Source organism: Psammomys obesus, unplaced genomic scaffold, assembly GCF_907164565.1.
Source record: "Psammomys obesus unplaced genomic scaffold, mPsaObe1.curated_primary_1811, whole genome shotgun sequence".
NCBI lineage: Eukaryota > Metazoa > Chordata > Mammalia > Rodentia > Muridae > Psammomys > Psammomys obesus.
The window spans coordinates 10,770,498-10,793,151 of NW_026591643.1; the positions used below are offsets into that span (position 1 = coordinate 10,770,498).

Below are 22,654 nucleotides of genomic sequence, written 5' to 3' on the forward strand. Positions count from 1 at the left end.
CTGCAAACCAATGACTGGCCCAACTTGAGACCCACACCATGGGAGAGAGCCAACTTCTGTCATTATTAATGATACCCTGCTATGCTTGCAGACAGGAACCTAGTATAACTATCTTCTGAGAGGCTTCATCCAGCAGGTGATGAAAACAGATGCAAGGAGACCTTCAGGCAAACCGTAGGCTGAGCTGAGGGAGTATTGTGGAAGAGTGTGGGGAAGGATAGAGTGAGCCAGAGGGGTCAAGGACACCACAAAAAGACCTACAGAGTAAACTAACTTTGGACCATGGGGTACAATAGAGACTGAAGCACCAACCACAGAGTATGCCTGGGCTGAAACTAGATACCTACACACATGTAACATATGTGCAGCGTGTTGAACATGTCAGTCCCCTAACAATGGGAATAGGGGCTGTCTTTGACTATGTTGCTTGCTTTTAGACCCCTTTCCTCTAGCTGGGCAGCCTTGGGAGGCTTCAGTGGGAGGGGCTACTTTAAGCCCTGCTGCAACATGAGATGCCAAGGTGGGTTGGTATTTCTTGGGTGCCTCTTCTTCTCTGAGAAATAGGAGATAGGAAAAATCAGAGAGGAGTCATGAGGGTAGGACTGAGAAGAGAGCAGGGAGGGGACTAGGATCAGGCTGTAAAGTGATTAAATAAATATATAAAGGAGATATTGAAAACCTAAATTATATAATGAGAAAGCAGGAATATCACCATACCATTTTTGTAGACAAACAACTAGAGCCTTCCACTAAATTCAAAACTTTGAATTTGAGAATGAAATTTAAATCCAATATATAAAAATCCTTGTCTTTTCTTTCTACCTATATAATCCATTTATCATCCTATTTCATTTTTTAAGAAGGAAACTAGGTCCAAATGATATTCAATAACTGTCCCAAAACGAAAGTTTCATCAAACTTTGATGATGTGACATAGTACAATGATTTATGTCTGGTGTCTGAGGATAGGCTGTGACAACTGAAAGGCTCCCTCTTTTGGATCATTATATTTCCTCTATCTTTATCAGTTCCTGCCTGATAATCATTCACCCCTGATCATAAATATTTCCTGCCACTTTTATGATTATTGGTGGGTAGATATGATGAATTCTGATACTAGTCAACTGTGGAGGAGATGTTAAATACATTAGCCAATTTCCCCCTTAATGCCCCATCCAATATGAATCAATATTGGCTTAATAATTAACATGTTTAAACATTTTATGTATATTTCATGATGATATGATCTATGTTTATTTTATTAAGATGAAATATTTAGCTCTCTACCACCAATGGCAAAGACATTCCAACTTAGAGTTTTCTCTTTAGCCTGATCTGGGGCTATATTTTCAAGTGCTAAAGAGATGACTACTTTTTGTTTACTGAAACCCTGGGAGAAGTTGCTGATCCTGAGCTCATTATGATAAGTTGACAAGCTCTTGAAAGAGGAATTCTAAATAGTGGGATTTTTTCCGAAGCTTGCTGGGATGGTGGTACCAGCCTGCACTCCTACTAAATAGTCTCTTTAGCCCTCAAATATATTCTTTGTTGGCTCTAAGAGGCAGCTTCCTCAGTGCACAGACAGTATTAAGATGTGATTAGAAGCACGGTTTAGAGCAGTAATTTCTATTAGCAATGATTCGAGTCTTTTATCCTAAGAAGATATTTGACAACGTTGGTGATAATAGTAGTTGTGAGTGGAGCCTTGGTCATTGGCACACAGTAGGCAAAGGTGTTGTTCATATTGTAATGAATAAGGCGTTTCTCTCCATAGACATTCATGGGTTCAAAGGCCATTAGTTCTGAGACTGAGAGACTGCCTGACACTCAGACATCACCAAACTTGACTCTTCAGTTCTACCATTCATTTTTAAGTGAAGTTGAAATTTTTTTAGTTTTTACTTTCTGTATGTTCAAACTTGGAAAAAACATCATAAAAATGATGTAGTCATGAAACATTGTTAAAATTAAGCGAAAAAATAATAATGCTAGCATCCCAAAATTTGAGCAATTATACTGTAAATATTCTGGTTTTCCCAGAACAAAAGTGATGAGATTCCCTCAATGTACAGACAGAAGCTTTAGGAAATATAAGCTTTTGAGGGTTGAACCTTCATGAACATGATTCATGCCAAGGCATGTTGGTTGTCAGTGTTGCTGGACTTAGAATAACTATGGAAACATCTGTGGCCATGTCTGTGAGGCATTATCTAGACTAGGTTAAGTGAAGCAGTTAGATCTACAATGAAAGTAAGCTCTACTTTTCCATGAGCTAGATTCCCAGAGTAAATGAGGAGGAGACGGTGTGCCGAATCAAGGTGCACACCACTCTCTGCTACCTAGGTGTACACACCATGTGGATAGGTGCTGTGCACTCCTCTGCCTTCTTACGCACAAATCAAGCCACTTTCTTCAGGTTGTTTTGATTAGGTGTTTGCTTGCAGAAATCAAAGTGGCTGTATGAAACAAGTAGGTGATACCACCGTGCCTGTATCAAGGGGTCCCCAGAGAGCAACTGTGCCAATTTTATGCCACATAATAGTATAAGAAGATACCTCGCTGCAACTCATCAGATAGTCCTCAGCAAAACTGCTATGCAAGCACCCTGACTTCAGGCTTCAAAGTCCACAGAGTTATGAGAAATCAATTTCCGCTGATTGTAAGACATGAAGACTACAGTGCTTTGTCACAGAAACCAGCACTGATGAAGACAGGTTTATAAGGGAAACCACATTATACATGCAACTGACCTTGTGCCAGAGTGAATGAAAAACTATCTATAAAATGAGAGTATGTTAGACTGTAAAATCTATATACAATTCTTGATATCTTTTACATTGAATATTATACTTTTATGATAGGATTTTGAAGTTCTATCATGTATTATTATGAACCTTGCTCTTGAAAGATTTCAGAACATCCACTTATTATTTTTGAATGCCTGCAACCATTATATGAACAATCAGGATTGCTGTAGAGTATTCTCAGCTATAGTTGTATTAACCTAGTCTAACGTCATATTACAAACACATTACTGATCTAATCAAGAACAGAAAAATAAGATCTATCTGAAAGCGTCACAGCTTGTCATCTTGTTTTAAGTCACTGTGGTTAGTTTTTATGATATAACAAAGGATAATGTATTCAGTAAGCTACAACTTAGTGCTGCATAGCCATAAGGAGTTAACTCAGCGAAGAGTACAGCGATTTATGCAACATGTTTACTAATGCCTAAAGGGGAGATAAGGCAAGAAAGATTCCTAAGAAACTGTATCTAAGTCGCTAGTCGCCTTCAAAAAGCCATTATGTATTTTTCTTTCTAGCATGGTACATCACTGTTTATTCTTTCCTGATATTAGCAATCTATTCTATGCCAAGCCCTTTTACATGAAGATCCCATTGGAGACTTACAATATTGTATCTTTATATGCCCATATAAAATGAAGGGTATAGGGGATCCTTGTACAATGTATCAGAAGTACATCAAGAAGATTGTTTGTTCCCAGGCAAATGAGTTTAGAGTATTTCTCTTTTACAGGAGAAAAATCTGAAGTTATAAGGAGGTGAAATGAATTCTCCAAAGATATTTTTTTTGCAAGTTTAGCCTTAGTAGTCCAACATTTAGCTCTGAGCTGCTGTTATTCATAGCCCCACCAACCATAAATCTATTTAAATATTCAGATAGTAAGTTCTTTCTGACCTAGAGACCTACAACTTCCAGAGCATCACATAACACAGCAAGCATTCCAGGTTCTCTATATATTATCAAGATAATATATAATACAGCAATCAGCATACATGCTCTGCATTGAAATCCTCCTACTTATTATAGACTAATGAAGATGAGCCCATGTTATATACTACCATTACAGTAGCAAAGAGCATCACCAGACACAGTCAAACCTTTGATTAAAACCTCTAGAACATGAGAAACAAACAAACAAACAAAAACATCTTTTCTTTATAGTGAACCTTGTCACAGGCATCTCAGTAGGGTAATGAAAACTCTCGTTGATATTTCCTTCCTTTGTTAAAATCAGTGTTTTTGAAAATGTGGTCAATTAATCATTGTCTTATCAATCTTACTGTTATCCCTTTGTCTAGAATTGAAGAAATCAACATTTAATGAATGTAGTTGCCTAAAGCTTCCTCCTTTTTTCTTTTTCTTTTATTCCTCCCTTCCTTCTTCTATTTCTTCCTTCCTTCTTCCTTTCTTTTTCTTTTCTCTTTTTTTTTTGTTCAATTATTATCTGATTTTGGTTTGGCTTGGGCTTTTATACAAATAGTTTCATAAAACCTAGGCTGATCAGATGAAACTGAACATGACCTTGAACTCATGATCCTCTTCTCTATGTCCATTGCTAGAAATATAGGTCACATCAATATACCCATATTCCTTTTCTTATTTGTTTATTTAAAATGTTTATTACATAGTAAACATTATTCTTTTTTTAATTTTTTTATTAATTACATTTTATTCATTTTGTATCCCCCCATAAGCCCCTCGCTCCTCCCCTCCCGATCCCACCCTCCCTCCCCTTTCTGCATGCATGCCATTCCCCAAGTCCACTGATAGAGGAGGTTCTCCTCTTCTTTCTAATCTTAGTCTATCAGTTCTCATCAAAAGTGGCTGCATTGTCCTTTACTGTGGCCTGATAAGGCTGCTCCCCCCTCAGGGGGAAGTGATCAACGAGCAGGCCAATCAGAATATGTCAGAGGCAGTCCCTCTTCCCATTACTATGGAACCCACTTGGACACTGAACTGCCATGGGCTACACCTGTGCAGTGGTTCCAGGTCATCTCCACGAATAGTCCTTGGTTGGAGTATGAGTCTCTGGGAAGTTCCCTGTGTTCAAATTATCTTGTTCTGTTGCTCTGCTTGTGGAGTTCCCGTCCCCTCCAGCTCTTACTATTTCCCACTTCTTGCATAAAATTCCATTCACTCTGACCAACAGTTGGCCATCAGGCTCAGCATCTGCTTTGACAGTCTGTACTGCAGAAGCTTTCAGAGGCCCTCTGTGGCAGGTTTCAAGGTTGTTTCCTGTTTTCTTCTGGCTTTCAGAGGCCCTCTGTAGCAGGTTCCGAGGTTGTTTCCTATTTTCTTTTTCTTCTGATGTCCATCCTCTTTGCCTTTCAGGATGGGGATTGAACATTTTAGTTAGGGTCCTCTCTTGCACTTAGTTTGTTTGGATGTACAGATTTTAGTGGGTTTATTCTATGTTGTCTGTTTATATGAGTGAGTATATACCATGTGTGTCTTTTTGCTTCTGGGACAACTCACTCAGGATGATCCTTTCCAGGTCCCACCATTTACCTGCAAATTTCATGATTTCCTTATTTTTCATTGCTGAGTAATACTCCATTGTATAGATATACCACAGTTTCTGCATCCATTCTTCCGTTGAGGGGCATCTGGGCTGTTTCCAGCTTCTGGATATTACAAATAAAGCTGCTACAAACATGGTTGAGCAAATGTCCTTTTTGTGTACTTGAGCCTCTTTTGGGTATAAGCCTAGGAGTGGTATGGCTGGATCTTGAGGAAGCACTATTCCTAGTTGTCTGAGAAAGCGCCAGATTGATTTCCAGAGTGGTTGTACAAGTTTACATTCCCACCAGCAGTGGAGAAGGGTTCCCTTTTCTCCACAACCTCTCCAGCATGTGTTGTCCCTTGAGTTTTTCATCTTGGCCATTCTGATGGGTGTAAGGTGAAATCTCAGGGTTGTTTTGATTTGCATTTCCCTAATGGCTAATGAGGTTGAGCATTTCTTTAAGTGCTTCTCTGCCATTCGATATTCCTCTACAGAGAATTCTCTCTTTAGCTCTGTTCCCCATTTTTTAAGTGGATTACTTGGTTTATTGCTTTTCAGCTTGTTTAATTCTTTATATATATTGGATATGAGTCCTCTGTCAGATAAAGGGTTGGTGATGATTCTTTCCCAATCTGTAGGCAGTCGCTTTGTTTTGATGACGGTGTCCTTTGCTTTACAGAAGCTTTTCAATTTCATGAGGTCCCATTTATTGATTGTTGCTCTTAGAGCCTGTGCTGTTGGTGTTCTGTTCAGGAAGTTTTCTCCTGTACCAATGAGTTCTAGGGTATTCCCCACTTTTTTTTTCTAGCCGATTTAATGTGTCTGGTTTTATGTTGAGGTCTTTGATCCACTTGGACTTCAGTTTTGTGCAGGGTGATAAGTTTGGATCTATTTTCATTTTTCTACATGTAGACATCCAGTTGGACCAGCACCATTTGTTGAAGATGCTATCTTTTTTCCATTGTATGGTTTTGGCATCTTTGTAAAAAATCAGGTGCCCGTAAGTGTGTGGGTTTATTTCTGGGACGTCTGTTCGATTCCATTGATCCACCATTCTGTTTCTATGCCAGTACCATGCAGTTTTTATAACTGTTGCTCTATAGTACAGCTTGAGATCAGGGATGGAGATACCTCCAGGAAGATCTTTTATTGTAGAGGATTGTTTTAGCAATTCTCAGTTTCTTGTTATTCCATACGAAGTTGAGAATTTTTCTTTCCAGGTCTGTAAAGAATTGTGTTGGCAATTTGATGGGAATTGCATTAAATCTGTAGATTGCTTTTGGTAAGATGGCCATTTTTACTATGTTAATCCTGCCAAGCCATGAGCATGGGAGATCTTTCCATCTTCTCATATCTTCCTCTAATTCTTTCTTCAGAGACTTGAATTTTTTTCATACAAGTCTTTGACTTGCTTGGTTAGGGTTACACCAAGGTACTTTATGTCATTTGTGGCTATGGTGAAGGGTGTTGTTTCTCTAATTTCTTTCTCAGCCCTTTTGTCTTTTGTATACATGAGTGCTACAGATTTTTTTTAAGTTAATTTTGTATCCGGCCACTTTGCTGAAGGTGTTTATCAGCTGTAGGAGTTCCCTGGTAGAGTTTTTGGGGTCACTCATATATACTATCATATCATCTGCAAATAGTGATAATTTGACTTCTTCCTTTCCCATCTGTATCCCCTTGATCTCCTTCAACTGTCTTATTGCTCTAGCAAGGACTTCCAGCACTATGTTGAAGAGATATGGAGAGAGTGGGCAGCCTTGTCTTGTCCCTGATTTCAGTGGGATTGCTTTAAGTTTCTCTCCGTTCAGTTTGATGTTGGTTATAGGCTTGCTGTAAATCGCCTTTACTATGGTAAACATTATTCTTAAACTTAGAAATTAGACTACTGGGTGTTCATTCTCATCCAAAAATAAATAAAAAGTTAACTAAAAAAAGAAGTGATTCTATGTAAAGGTGTAATTGACATTAACAAATGAGAAGTTTAAGGAGAGGGAGAGAGACAGAATTAAAAGTGGAGAAGGAGAGGAAGAGGAAGGGAAAGGCAGAGAGAGAAAAGGAAAGAAAGAAGGATATGGGGAGGTATAGGGAGGTGGGGAGAGAGTCATTTAATTGAAAAATCTGTATGTAACAGATGAGCAAAACCACAGAAGTTAAGAGACCAGTAAAAATGAAGCCATCATGAGCAGGATTATATAAAGCAGAGGGAATGACAGAATGCCTTTTTTTAGAAGCCATCTTGAGGAAGCCTGCTGGGGGTCTAAGCAGCATGTAGCTATCTGCCTGGCCCATCTGTGATATGGCCAGCAGACACAACAGAGGTCAGCTGTTTCTGGGTCAGAATCTCATTGTCTGCCATCCCAAGGAGGCCTACCAGAGACCAGAGAAATGTTCAGCTTGAAGCTCTCTCCATCTGTTCCCAATTTACCTGTCTCATCTGGGAGAGGCATCACCCCAATAGAGGTGGGCTGTGAGCTGGCACCTACCTACATCATCCACCATTCCCAAAAGGCCAGTGGACAGCTGAACAGCATTTGGCTTAGTGCTCTATTCACCTTCTCCAGATCTTTCTGGCCCACCTGGTGCATATCTGGCAGAAGAGGTAGAGGTGGGCTGTGATTTTGCCCCAACACTCATTGTCTACAAACCAGAGGACGCTGCCCAGGGCCCAGGCAGCATTTGGCTTGGAAGTCTCTCCACCTCCTCCTGATCTGCCTGCCCCACACTGGACATAGCTGGTGAGCCCAGCAGAGGTAAGCTGTTGGGGGCCCCAAACACCATTGCCCACCACCCAAGGGGGCCTGTGCAGGGAAGGGGGAGCAAGCAATGTTAAACTTAGAGCACTCTCTGCCCACTCCTGAACTACCTGACCATCAGGGACCACCAGGTCTGCTAATACCAGAGACAACCATATGGGTAGAGGCCAAAGCAACAAACCCAGGGCCATATGACACCACTGGAAACCAACTATTCTACCACAGCAAGCCCTGGAGATACTATCACACCAGAAGCACAAGAAAACAGTCTTAAATATGAGGTTATAAAAAGGACAGAAAACTTAAAAATGGAGAAAATAAATCCCTCAAAGAAATACAGAAAAAAAACCCAATCAAACAGGTGAACTGATTAAATACCTTAAATACAGAAATATACAATCAATTAGGAAAAGTAAATGAATAGAACTGTTCAAGACCTAAAAATGGAAATAGAAGTAATAAAGAAATCACAATCTAAGGTAATCCCAGAGATGGAAAGCCTATGAAAGAGAACAGGAACTACAGACACAAGCATCTCCAACATAAAATAGGAGATGGAAGAGAGAATCTCAGAGGTAGAATATATGACTGAAGAAATTGATACATCTGTCAAAGAAAATGTTAAATCTAAAAAGTTCCTGAGGAAAAAAAAAAGTATATGAATTTTGAGACACTATGAAAATACCAAACCTATAACTAATAGGAATAGAATAAGACTCCCAGCAACAAGGCCAGAAAATATTTTCAATAAAATCATAGAAGAAAACTTCCCCAGCCTAAAGAAAGAGATGCTTATAAACATACAAGAAGCTTACAGAATAAGAAATAGAGTGTACCAGAAAAGAAATTCACCCCACTACATAATAGTCCAAACACTAAACGTATGGAATAAAGAAAGGATATTAAAAGCTGCAAGGGAAAAAAAGCCAAGTCATATATAATGGCAGCCCTATCAGAATTACACCTGACTCAAAAACCAGAAGGGCCTGGGAAGATATCTTACAGACTCTAAGAGCCAAGAGATGTCATACTACACTACTTAATCCAGCAAAACTTTTACTCATCATGGGGAAAGAAAACAAGATATTCTACAACAAAAACAAATTTAAACAGTACCTAATCACAAATCCAGCCCTTCAGAATATACAAAACAAAAAAACCAAAAACAAAAACCAACCAACCAAACAAAAACCCCTCAACCCAAGGAGGCTATCTACACACAGGAAATAAGTAACCACACATCAGCAAAACAAAAATAAGGGAAACAGGCCCAGGCAGCCTACCACCATCAACATCAAAATAACAGGAGTTAACAACCAGGAGTCAGTAATATCTTTCAACATCAATGCCCTCAATTCCCCAGTAAAAAGATGTAGAGCTGGGGTTTAAGGTCCTTGGTGTAGCCCACAGACTCAGTCTCCAAGAAGGTTCTCTATTAAGGGGAGCAGGGGCTTTCTCTGGCATGAACTCAGTGGCAGCCTCTCTGATCACCTCCATCTGGGAGGTGCAGCCTTGCCACGCCACAGAGAAAGACAATGCAACCAGTCCTGATGAGACCTGATAGGCTAGGGTCAGATAGAATGAGGAGGAGGCACATAGGGGAAGCAGAAGGAGGGAGGGTGGGATTGGGAGGAGATGAGGGAGGGGGCCACAGCAGGGATACAAATTGAATAATTGTATTAAATGATAATTATATAATTTTTAAATTAAAAAAAAACTTGAAATAAAAAAGCTGCAGAGCAACAGAATGGATAAGAAAACAGGACCTATCATTCTGTTGCATACCAGTAACACCTCAGCAATAAAGATAGACATTACCTCAGAGAAAAAGGCTGGAAAAATGGACCCAACAAGGAAGCTGGAATCATCATTCTAGAACATAATCAAAAGAAATGGGGAAGGACGCTTTAAAAGGAAAAATCCACCAAGAAGACATCTCAATTCTGAGCATTTATGCCCCAAATGCAAGGGCAACCACATTTGTTAAAGAAATATTATGTAACAAAACTAACAGACACCATGAATCAAATGTACCTAACAGATACCTACAGAACATTTCACACCAAAACAAGAGAATACACAGTCTTCTCAGCACATCATGGAACCTTTTCTAAAACTAACCATACGAACAGTCACAAAGCATGCCTCAACAGATACAAGAAGATTGAAAAAACTTGTATCTGAAAAAATGACCATGGATTAATGCTGGAACTCATCGACAACAGAAAGCCTATTAACACATTGAAACAAAACAACTCCCTACTCAATGATCACTGGGTCAAAGAAGAAATAAAGAAAGAAATTAAAGTTTTAGAATTCAATGAACCTACCCCAAATTATGGGACACAATGAAAACACTGGTAAGAGGAAAGTTCATTGTAATAATTGCCTTTATGAAGAAATTGGAGAGTTCGTAGTAGCAACTTAAAAGCATACCTAAAAGCTCTAGAACAAAAAGAAACAAACATACCCAAGACGAACAAATGGTAAGAAATAATGACTTATGGCTGAAATCAATAATTTATAAACAAAAAGAATAATACAAAGAGTCAATGAAAACACTGGTTCTTTGAGAAAATCAACAAGATAGACAAACCACTAGCTAAAGTAACTAAGTAGAGAAACAGTATCCAAATTATCAAAATTTAAAAAGCAGGCATAACAACAGATACAGGGGAAATCAAAGAATCATTAGCTCTTACTTCAAAAACCTGTATTCCACAAAACTGGAAAACCTAAAGGAAATTGACAATTTTCTTGATAGCTTTCACTTACCAAAGCTAAGCCAAGATCTGATAAACAGATTAAACAGTCCTATAACCGCTAAGGAAAGAAAAGCAGTCATCATATACTTCCCAACCTAAAGGAACCCAGGGCCAGATGGCTTTAGATCAGAATTCTTCCAGACTTTCAAAGAAGAGCTAATACCAATATTCCTCAAACTAGTTCATAAAATAGAAACAGAAGGAACATTGCCAAACTCTCTGAAGTCACCCTGATATCTACAACACACAAAGACTAAACAAAGAAAGAGAATTTCAGACCAATCTCCCTCATGCACATTGATACAAAAATACCCAAAAAATACTCACAAAATGAATTCAAGAACACATGAAAAACGTTATCTACTACCAGGAAGTATGGTTCATCCCTGGATTCAGGAATGGTTCAACATACAATGTAATCTAGCATATAAACAAACTGAAAAAAAAATCATAAGATCATCTAGATGAAAGAAAAGCCTTTGTATCTCCCCTTTCTTTCATAAGATTCCTTGCACTCTGCAAAAATTTTTGGTTATGAATCTCAACATATGTTTTGATACCCTGCTGCGTAGAATCAGTCATTGGCCCTCTGTGGTAGGCTCCTGTCCTGTTCCCTGTTTTCTCCCTCTTCTGATGTCTGTCTCATTTGCCTTTCTGAATGAAGACTGAGCATCTTACCCAGGGTGGTCCTTCTTGATTAGTTTCCTTAGGTGTACCTGGAGGGAACAGGAGCTCCACAAGGAAAGCAACAGAACCAAAAAATCTGAGCACAGGGCTCTTTTCTGAGACTGATACTCCAAACAAGTACCGTGCATGGAGATAACCTAGAACCCCAGCACAGATGTAACCCATAGAACTGTCTCTGACATGAGCTGATTGGCCTGCTCTTTAATTACCTCCCCCTGAGGGGGAACAGCATTACCAGGCCACGGAAGAAGACAATGCAGCCACTCCTGATGAGACCTAATTTACTAGGATCAGAAGGAAGGAAAAGAAGTCCTTTCCATCAGTGGACTTGGGGAGGGGCATGCATGCAGAGGGTGGAGGAAGGGAGGGATTGGGACTGGAGGGGGGAGGGAACCACAGGGGAGATACAAAGTGAATAAAGTGTAATTAATAAAGAAAAAAAAAAAAGAAGCTCAGTGTCCTAGAGGGTTCCCCAATATTAAGAACAAGGACTGTCTCTGACATGAACTCATGGGCTGGCTCTTTGATCACCTCCACCTGAGGGGGGAAGAGCCTTAGAGGAAGACAAAGAAGCCAGTCCTAATGAGACCTGATAGACTAGGGGTGATGGAAGGGGAGGAGGGCCTTCCCTATTTTTGGACTGGGGGAGGAGCATGGGAGAAGAAGAGGAAAGGTGGGATTGGAAGGGGATAGGGGAGGGGGCTACAGCTGGGATACAAAGTGAGTAAACTGTAATTTTTTAAAAATAAAATAATTAAAAAAAAAAGCCTTTGAGAGAATCCAGTACTTGTCATGTTAAAAGTCTTGGAAAGATCAGGCATACAAGGCCCATACATAAACATAATAAAAGCAATATACAACAATCCAGATAGCCAACATCAAATTAAATGGAGAGATACTCAAAGATATTCCACTAAATTTGGGGACAGGACAGGGCTTCCCACTCTCTCTGTAATACAGTAATACTCTTTCTTCAATACAGTTCTTGTAGTACTAGGTAGAGCAATAAGACAACTAACGGAGACCAAGTGGATAGAAATCTGAAAGAAATCACTATTCCTGGATAATATTATATGATATGTATGTGACTCCAAAAATTCCACCAGGGAACTCCTACAACTGACAAACACCTACAGCAAAGTGAAGAAATACAAAATTAACTAAAAAAATAAATAAATAAATCAGTAGTCTTTCAGCATACAAATGTACTCAGAAAGAAACTAAGAAAAACAACACACTTCACAATAGTCACATAAAAAGAAAAACAAAATATCATAGTGTTACTCTAACCAAGCAAGTGAAAAACCTGTATGACAAAACTTCAAGTATCTGAAGAAAGAAGTTGAAGAGAATATCAAAAGATGAAAGGATGCTCCTGGATGGGCAGGATTAACATAGAAAAAATGACCATTTTACCAGAAGCAATCTGCAGATTAAATGCAATTCTGATCAAAATACCACAACAACCCTCTACAGACCTTGAAAGAACCACTCTCACCTTCATATGGAAAAACAAAAGAAAACAAAACAAAAAACAGAATAATAATAATAATAAAAAAACCCTGTACAATAAAAGAACTTCTGAAAGTGTTTGCACCCCTGATCTCAAGCTGTACTATAGAGCAACAGTAACAAAAACCTGCATGGTACTGTAATAAAAACACATTAGTGGATCAATGTAATTGAATTGAGGAGCCAGAAATAAACCCACACACCTATGATCACTTCTTTTTTGACAAAGGAGCCAAAACCATACAATGGAAAAAAGCGCATCTTTAACAAATGGTACTGGTCTAACTGAATGTCTACATGTAGAAAAATTCAAATAGATTTATCATTACCACTCTGCACAAAACTAAAGTCCAGTGTACCAAATACCTCAACATAAAAACAGGCATACTAAATCTTTAGAAGAAAAGGTAGGGAAGAGCCAGAGCCTTGAATTCATTGGCACAGGAGACAAATTCTTGAACAAAGTTCTAACAGCCCAGTATCTATAATCAACAACTAACAAATGGGACCTCCTGAAACTAAAAAAAAAAAAAAAAAAAACTTCTGTAAAGCAAAGGATACTATCAATAGAACAAAAGATCTGCCTACAGACTGGAAAAAGATGTTCACCAACTCTACATTTGACAAAGGGCTAATATCCAGAATAGATAAAGAACTCAAGAAATTAAACACCAACAAACCAAATAATCCAATAAAAAATGGGATACAGAGCTAAACAGAGAATTCTCAACAGAGGAATATCAAACAGTTGAGAAGCACTTAAAGAAATGCTTGCTCAACATCACCAGTTATCAGGGAAACACAAATCAAAATGACTCTGAGCCTCCATCTTATACCTCTCAGAATGGCTAAAAAACTCACAAAATAGCACATGCTGGTGACATTCTGAAGAAAGGGGAATACTCCTCCATTGCTGGTGGGAGTGCAAACTTGTAAAAACCATTTTGGAGATCAATCTGTGCTTTCTTAGAAAACTGAGAATTCTACCTCACAACCCAACTATACCACTCCTGGGCATACATCCAAAAGATACACCACCATACAACAAGACATTTGCTCAACTATGTTCATATCCAGAACTATGTTCTCGATATTTTGAATAACCAGAAACTAGAAACAACCTAGATGTCTAGCAACTGAAGAAAGGATAAAGAAACTGTGGTACAATGGAATACTATTCAGCTATTAAAAACAAGGGCATACTGTTACTTGTTTTCTCATACTTCCAATGTCCATCCCATTTATCTTTCTATGTGAGGATTGATCATCTTACCCTGGGTCCTCTTTTTTGTTTATCTTCTTTAGGTATACAGATTTTAGTATGTTTATCCTAGCTTATAGTCTAGTACCCACTTATAAGTGAGTATATACCATGTGTGTCTTTCTGCTCCTGGGATACCTCACTCAGGATGATCTTTTCTAGATCCCATCATTTGCATGCAAATTTCATGATTTCCTTGTTTTTAATTGCTGAGTAGTCCATTGTGTAAAAATACCACAATTTCTGTATCCATTCTTCAGTTGATGGACAATGCAGAGGGTCTCTGAAAGTCTCCAACTAGCAGTATGTCAAAGCAGATGCTGAGACTCATAACCATATCTTCAGCAGGGTGCAGGGAATCATATGAAAAGGAATCATATGAAAGAATGAGGAGTTAGTATGACTGGAGAGAACAGGACCTCCACAAGGACCAAATATATTAGGGCACAGGGGTCTTTTACGAGACTGTTTCTCCAACCAAAGACCATGTATAGATATAACCTAGAACCCCTGTTCAGATATAGCCCATTGTAGCTCAGTATCCAAGTGGGAACCTTAGTACGGGGAACAGGAACTATTTCTGACATGAACTCAATGGCTGGCTGTTTGACTTCACTCTGTCACCCCCAAGGGAGGAGCAGCCTTGCTAGGCTACAGAGGAGGACATTGCAGCCAGTCCTGAAGATACCTGATAAACTAGGATCAGATGGAAGGGGAGGAGGACCTCCGCTATCAGTGGACTTGGAAAGGGGCAGGGAAGAGATGAGGGAGGGAAAGTGGGATTGGGAGGGAGTAAAGGAGGGGGTTATGGCTAGGATACAAAGTAAATAACCTGTGATTAATATAAAAAATAAAAATTACAAAAAAATAAGGACATCATGAAATTTTCAGGCAAATATATGGAACTAGAAAAGATCATCCTGAGTGAGATAGAAACTGACCCAGAAAGACACACGTGGCATATACTCACTTATAAGCAGATATTAGCCTTATAATACAGGGTAAAAATACTACAATCCACAGATCTATAGGCTCTAATAACCCTAGTTAGGAAACCCTAGACAGGATATTTTTAATTCTCAATCAGAAGGGTAAATAGAATAGACATCAGAAGTGGTTGAAGAGAGGGAACAGGACTGGAGCCTGCCTTAGATGTCCTCTGAAAGACTCAACCCCGCAGATATCTAAGCAAATGTTGAGACTCACAGCCAAATGTTGGGCAGAGCCCAGAGTCTATGGAAAACTGGGGAAATAGAAAAACATGTACGGAACAGAAGCTCCACAAGAAGACCAACGGAGCCAACAAATCTGTGCCCAGGGGAGCCTGTAGAGACTGATGATCCAACCAAGGACCATGCATGGAGAGGACCTAGGGCCCTTGCACAGATATAACTAATAGGCATCTCAGTCTCCATGTAGAATCCTTAGTAAGGTGACCAGGACGTATCTCTGACATGAACTCTATTTTCTGTTCCTCAATCACTTTCCCCTGTTGGTGCAACCTTGCCAGACCACAGAGGAAGAGGATGCAGCCAGTCCTGATGAGACTTGATAGGGTGGGGTTAGCTGGTAGGGGACTATAGGTCCCCCTGTCTGAGGACTAGGGAATGGGGGATAGGGAAGAGGGAAGAGGGAAGAGGGAAGGAGGTTGGAACTGGGATGAGATGAGAGATGTAAACTAAAAGTGTGATACATTTTCATAATGGAATACTACTCAGCAATTAAAAATAAGGAAATCATGAAATTTTCAGGCAAATGGTGGCAACTAGAAAAGATCATCCTGAGTGGAGTAACCCAGAAGCAGAAAGACTCATATGGTATATACTCACTTGTAAGTGGATATTAACCATATAATATAGGATAAACATACTAAAATCTATAGACCTAAAGAAGCTAAGCAACAAGGAGGACCCTAGGGAAGAGGCTGAAACTTCACTCAGATGAGCAAACAGGATAGACATTGGAAGTAGGAGAAGACAAGCCCTCTACAGGGGATCCCTGAAAGGCTCTACCCACAGAGTATAGAAGGAGGTACTGAGGCTCATAGCCAAACTTTGAGCATAGTGTCAGAAACCTTATGGAAAAAGAGGAAGATGGGCAGCAGGCAAGAACTCCATAAGGAGACCAACAGAGCCAAAAAATCTGGCCCAGGGGATCCTGTAGAGGCTGATACTCCAACCAAGGTCCATGCATGAAAAGGACCTAGACCCTCTGCTCAAAGGAAGTCCATAGGCTGTTAATTTGCCAAGTGGGTTCACTAGTAAGGGGATGAGGGATTGTCTCTGACATGAATTCAGTGACCTGCTCTTTGTTCACTTCTGTCTGGGTGGTGCAGCTTTGCCAGGCCACAGAGAAAGATGATGCAGCCAGCCCTCATGAGACCTGATAGGCTAAGTTTGGATAGAAGGCAAGGAGGACCTCTGCTATTAGGGGACTAGGGAAAGGGCATAGGGGGAGAAGAGGGAGTGTAGGTGGGACTGGGGGAGATGAGGGAGAGGGCTACAGTGGGGATACCAAGTGAATTAATTGTAATATAGAAAGAGAGAGAGAGAAGAAAGAGAGAGAGAGAGAGAGAGAAAGAAAGAAAGAAAGAAAGAAAGAAAGAAAGAAAGAAAGAAAGAAAGAGAAAGAAAATTTAAATTACAAAAAGAGTTTTAGTAAGAAAGGACTCAGTGGGACCTAGAAACAGAAAGGAGGCTCCCAAACTCAAATAGGTCATGAGAAGGAAAGACTGTATTTCTCTGAGGTGGCTCTAGGTAGCAAAGGACAGGAAAGCCATTCAAGTCACTTATGCTGTACACGGCAGAAAAACAATGATCAGGAAAGGTTTTTTGAGTAGCCAAATAACATCCATGGCTCATATTCTTTAAAAAGTCTTTAAAAAACTTGCTTGTTGTACTGGTAAAGATTAGACTGAGGAAGCAGGACTGATAACAGGAAGAGAGCAGTGGGCAGACGGTAGCTGTCATCCTAGAGACATGATGCAAACAGCAGAAGTCGTGAGGAATATTCACATCTTTGATATATTTTGAAGTGTAGTCAACAGAATTTGGGTAAGCATTGAATTTGGAGTTTTAGAACAAGAAAAGAGTTATCAGCATGTCTGAGGTTCTCTCTTAAAAGTGGAAGCACAGAACTATTGCTTAGCACAGGAAAGGAGGTCTCCAAGGACTTGGTGTGTAGAGAAACTTTACTAATTATTATGCTTCCATGATAACTGGGATTATTTAGAGAGAAGACAAGTGTGATCCAGAGAAGCCAGGATTGTTTTCACATTGCCAAAGTGGAGACCTTGAAGGGATATTCCACAGAAAAAGATATAGAGGGAATATAGAGGAAGAAAACTTAAATACTTTATAGCAAGAAGGAAAACAAGGGGTACATGCCCAAAACCTGGAAGGCAGAAGTAAGGATAGGCATGGAGACATTCTTACTGATTTTCTTGTAAATTTAATAACAAATGTAAAAGAAAAGTGGAATGTAGAAGACAAACTGTAGTCATTGGAAGGAAGTAGGGTATAGCTGTGGGAGGTGGATGCAGAAAGCTGGCATAATTAAAGCTCTGGTCCACTGTGCTCCAGCACCAACAAATTGGCCTTAGATACTTCCTGCTTACACCACAACTTTAGACATGGAATTCCAACTTGACTTGACATAAGGAAATTATTAAATGTGATATTATAATATAATTACAACACATTTCCCCATTTGTTTTCTTCCCTCTAAAACCTTCTGTATATACTTCCTGGCTCTCTGCCAAATTAATAGCCTCGGTTCCCACTAATTCTTATTGCAGAATATTTTAACACTTCATGTAGATTAAGACTATATAGTCTGTTATTTAGCCAAACCAGATTTCTAAAACACAAGTAATTCACAGCTTCCCCAGACTCTTCACCATTGCTCGCTCGGGTATATTAGCAAGCTTAAGGGAAGAGAAGTGTGAGGACAGAGAGGTATGGAAATTTGCTTATTTTTGATAGATGGATAGATATAGATAGATGTCTATATTCATCTATCTGTAGTTAAATAAATAGATATATAGAACAAGGAGGACCCTAGGGAAGAGGCTGAAACCTCACTCAGATGAGCAAACAGGATAGACATTGGAAGGAGAAGACAAGCCCTCTACAGGGGAATCCCTGAAAGGCTCTACCCACAGAGTATAGAAGGAGGTACTCAGACTCATAGCCAAACTTTGGGCAGAGTGTCAGAAACCTTATGGAAGAAGAGGAAGATGGAAAGACCTGGGGTGGGGGGGGGCAGGAACTCCATAAGGAGACCAACAGAGCCAAAAATTCTGGCCCCAGGGGATACTGCAGAGGCTGATACTCCAACCAAGGTCCATGCATGGAAAGGACCTATACCCTGTGCATGTATATATATATATATAATTGTATATTATATTATTTATAATGATATATATCATTATGTATTATATTATTTTTATATAGCTATATAAATATATATAGCTATAGATAGCTATAGATAGATAGATCAGTTATAAGTTTTTTTTTACTCTAAAGAACATTTTCTGTCTTTATCAACAATTAATTTCCCTATTTCTCATACCTAACCTCCTGTGTTTTTATACATTTTGCACACACTTCTTTTTTATCAAGTGAAAGAAACAAGTGTGAGTCTTGATTTAACCTGTCCCTGTGAATGAGGAACATATGCCATGGAAGTCACTGTGATGAAGACTGGAAAGAAAGCTGAATTTTCCTGTAGAGATTGGACTAGTACAGGACTCCTGCTCTCAGGATGAGTATACACTTAGTAACAAAGAATGCGGAGCTGAAGTGGAAATTTCTGGTTTCTTTGATGAATAATTTTTGTCATGTGATGTTTTGCTACAAGCGGGGCACATGATGTTTTGCCCAGGTTGGCTTGGGGGAGGACATGTGATGTTTTGCTGTGACCCCTCCAGTGCAAGGGGCATGACTTTGGCCAGCTGAGAACATCCACACACAGGAGACATCACTTTTTGGATTGACATCCCTGCACTGATCTTGGTGCTTCAACACTTACCTTCACAGAGAGAAATATTCCAGAGAGCTTCTCCAGGCAGTCTAACTTGGTCTTGAAACTTTCACTGACTTCCATTTGCCACTCTGTGTTGGCCTTTGGATTGGACTGCTGGTACCCTGAGGACTTAGTCTGGTAATCCCCTAAAGACCCAGCAACCTTGATCAGCAGGAAGTAGATTTAAAAAAGGCACTTTTCCCTATTAATCTCCTACCTAAGGTTGCAGGGGGTTGGAAGGGAGGTAAAAGTATTTAAGAACCCTAAGGAGATTTGGTGAAAATTCTCAGCCTACAGGGAGCAGTGTTTGAGTCACCAGCAGAGAACCCATGTATTGGGAGTTAAAGACAGGGCTACTTCTGGAATTTGCTATCCAACCAGTGAAGCAAGAGCAATGAGCATCCAGTTCAGGGAGAGACCCTATCTCAAGGCAATACAGAAAAGACAAGAAAGATATTTCATATAAAATCACATACTCATAAGCCAGCACCATAATACTAGCTCATGTCCATCCCACATACATACAAAGAACAACTTCTTTCCCTTGTACTTTTCTTCAATTTCTTTTCTTCACACCATGAGATATAAATCACAATGAATTGTATCACTTCATTGAAAGATGAGAACGCCAGTGGTTTTCTTACCTCTCAGTCCTTCTTTTTTTTCCAGAGTGGAAAAAAACCCACTCTGAACTTTTTTGCTCAAATGAATCCCCTTAGGCTCAGAAAAGATACATCTAGGAATCATGATACTTTTGGTGTTCCTGATGAATGAAGGGAAGTTCCAGGGTATTGTATATGCTTCCTCAAACTTCAGAGGAGCTCACTAAACATAAAACAATTCACAGTTTCCCAGCCTTCCTCCGCACACTTAAAATGACTTTTGTAAACAGCATTACCAAAAATCACTTGTTTTTTCTTTATCTAATGTTTACATTTTCCTACTTTAAAATTTTCTTTTTTATTTATTACAGTTTATTCACTTTGTATCCCAGCTTTAGCCCCCTCATTTATCTCTCCCTGTCCTGCCCTCCCTCCCTCTTCTCCTCCTGTGCCCCTCCACTAGTCCACACTGGTAGGGGAGGTCTTCCTCCCCTTACATCTGACCCTAGCCTAACAGATCTCGTCAGGATTGGCTGCATTGTCTTCCTCTGTGCCCTGGCAAGGCTGCCCTCCACCCCCACCTCAGGGGTTGGTGATCAAAGAGCCAGCCACTGAGTTCATGTCAGAGACAGCCCCTGTTCCCTTACTAGGACATCCACTTAGACTGAGTTGCCATGGGCTATATCTGTGCAGGGGGTTTAGGTTATCTCCATGCATAGACCTTGGCTGGAGTATCAGTCACAGAAAAGATACCTTGGCCCAGAATTTTTGGTTCTGTTGCTCTCCTTGTATAGCTCCAGTCCTTTCCAGGTCTTTCTATCTTCTCCTTCTTTCATAAGATTCCCTGCACTTTACCCAAAGTTTGGCTATGAGACTCAGCATCTGCTTTAATACCCTGCTGGGTAGTCTTTCAGAGGCCCTCCGTGGTAGGCTCCTGTCTTGTTCCCAGTTTTTTCCCTCTTTCGTGGTCTATCCTGTTTTCCTTTCTTAATGAGAATTAAGCAACTTACCCAAGGTCCTCCTTCTTGCTCAGCTTCTTTATGTATACAGATTTTAGTATGATTGTCCTATATTGCATGTCTAATATCCATTTATAAGTAAGTATGTACCATGTGTGTCTCTCTACTTCTGGGATACCTCACTCAGGATGGTCTTTTCTAGTTCCCACAATTTGCCTGCAGATTTCATGATTTCCTTGTTTGTAATTGCTGAGTGGTATTCCATTGTGTAAATGTACCACAATTTCTGTATCCTTTCCTCAATTTTCTTTAAAGGTTGTATTCTAAAAAGGTTGAGTTGATGGAAAAGCAGTGATTCAGAGAAGGCTGCAGTATTATTTAAAGCTATCTATGCTTCCAGTCTAAATTACAAAAGGGAGTGGTGAGATCTGAGGGGATGGTCTACAGTGGAGATAGAAGAAAGTTGCTCTTCCTACAAGATGTTTCCCCACCTCTTATTTTTTTTTCAACTTCATGTCTTGTAACCTATTTGTCTGCAACTTCTTGAGGTCTTATATCTCTCAGAAAGCATTCCATCTCTAAGATGTCTAACTTTATTATTCTACTTCTGTCCTCCTTCTAGTCTATAAGCTCCTCCATGGTGATTCAACTGCTACTTCCAACAAACTATGTGGCCTAAGAGAGGATTACCTGGTAGTCCATGCTACATGAAGCCACCTTACATCACCCCACGGTCTCCCTGCAGCCCTTGTACACTTTGAATGGGATGGACATTAATGTTCTAGTACCCAGCTGCCTTACTAGGGAATTGAAAGATAACAGAGTCTGTGCTGCTCACAAAGATACACTGGAACTGCATAGAGGAAATACTTAATCTTGACTTTCCCCAGGCCATCAAGCCCCTTCTCTGGATTTCAATGTCTCCTTCCACCTAAGGGATAGATTCATGTGTCATAATTTATTTTCAAACAACAGCCTTTTACTATAACCATGGTGCTCTTATGTGTGTGCACACACGTGCACACACACACACACACACACACACACACACACACAAATTAATATATATTCACTGAGAATACTGAGCTCAGGGTTTTTCACTCAAGCACAAAAAAAGAGCCAAAGATAAACTGTTGCATTGAGAATCTGTTATAACAAAGTACTTCAGATAAACTGTCTTTATTAAGAAGTTAGTCTAACAATCCCACTTCTGTGATGTTTTTCCTATTCACCTGGAGTCAAGAAACCATGAGCTGAAATCCAAAAACTGTAATCCAAAACAATTTTTTTTCTCCTTTACCAAATATACTTTTTTTTTCCAGTCTACAGTTGAGGTAGCAGTGTGAAAGATGTTCCAAATTTTTTAGTAGAGGCCTTGCGATGAATTATAATTGCACATGATTACAAGAACATGCAGCTATTTCTTGATACAAGAAAATAGAGGAAAAGCAGAGGGATCAGCCTCTCACATTCAGAACAAACCCTGTAATGAGTATCAACAAGGTTTTCATTTAAAAAAAAATGCCTTACTCCCCTTTGAGAACCATTTCCTCAACCTTAATCCCTTTTAAAAGCTATGTCATGAATGACAACTTGCTGGTGTCCACTGTATCTCTCAAAACCACTTCTTTAGAACCAAGCCTCTAGCACACAGTTTTTAGTGGGACACCCACTAAAGGCATATCAAACCATGCAGAAATATAATTGTAATAAATAATGGTATATGAATCATTTCTTGACAATACCATAAGAATAGTTACAGTAAAATTTCATCCTGG

General features: G+C 39.6%; 1 pseudogene; it reads right to left on the bottom strand.

The window, feature by feature from the left end:
- The window catches only part of LOC129680103 (heterogeneous nuclear ribonucleoprotein A3-like), a 51,523-nt pseudogene extending 29,945 nt beyond the window's left edge, over positions 1-21,578 (bottom strand).
- Between the last annotated feature and the right edge of the window lie 1,076 nt (positions 21,579-22,654).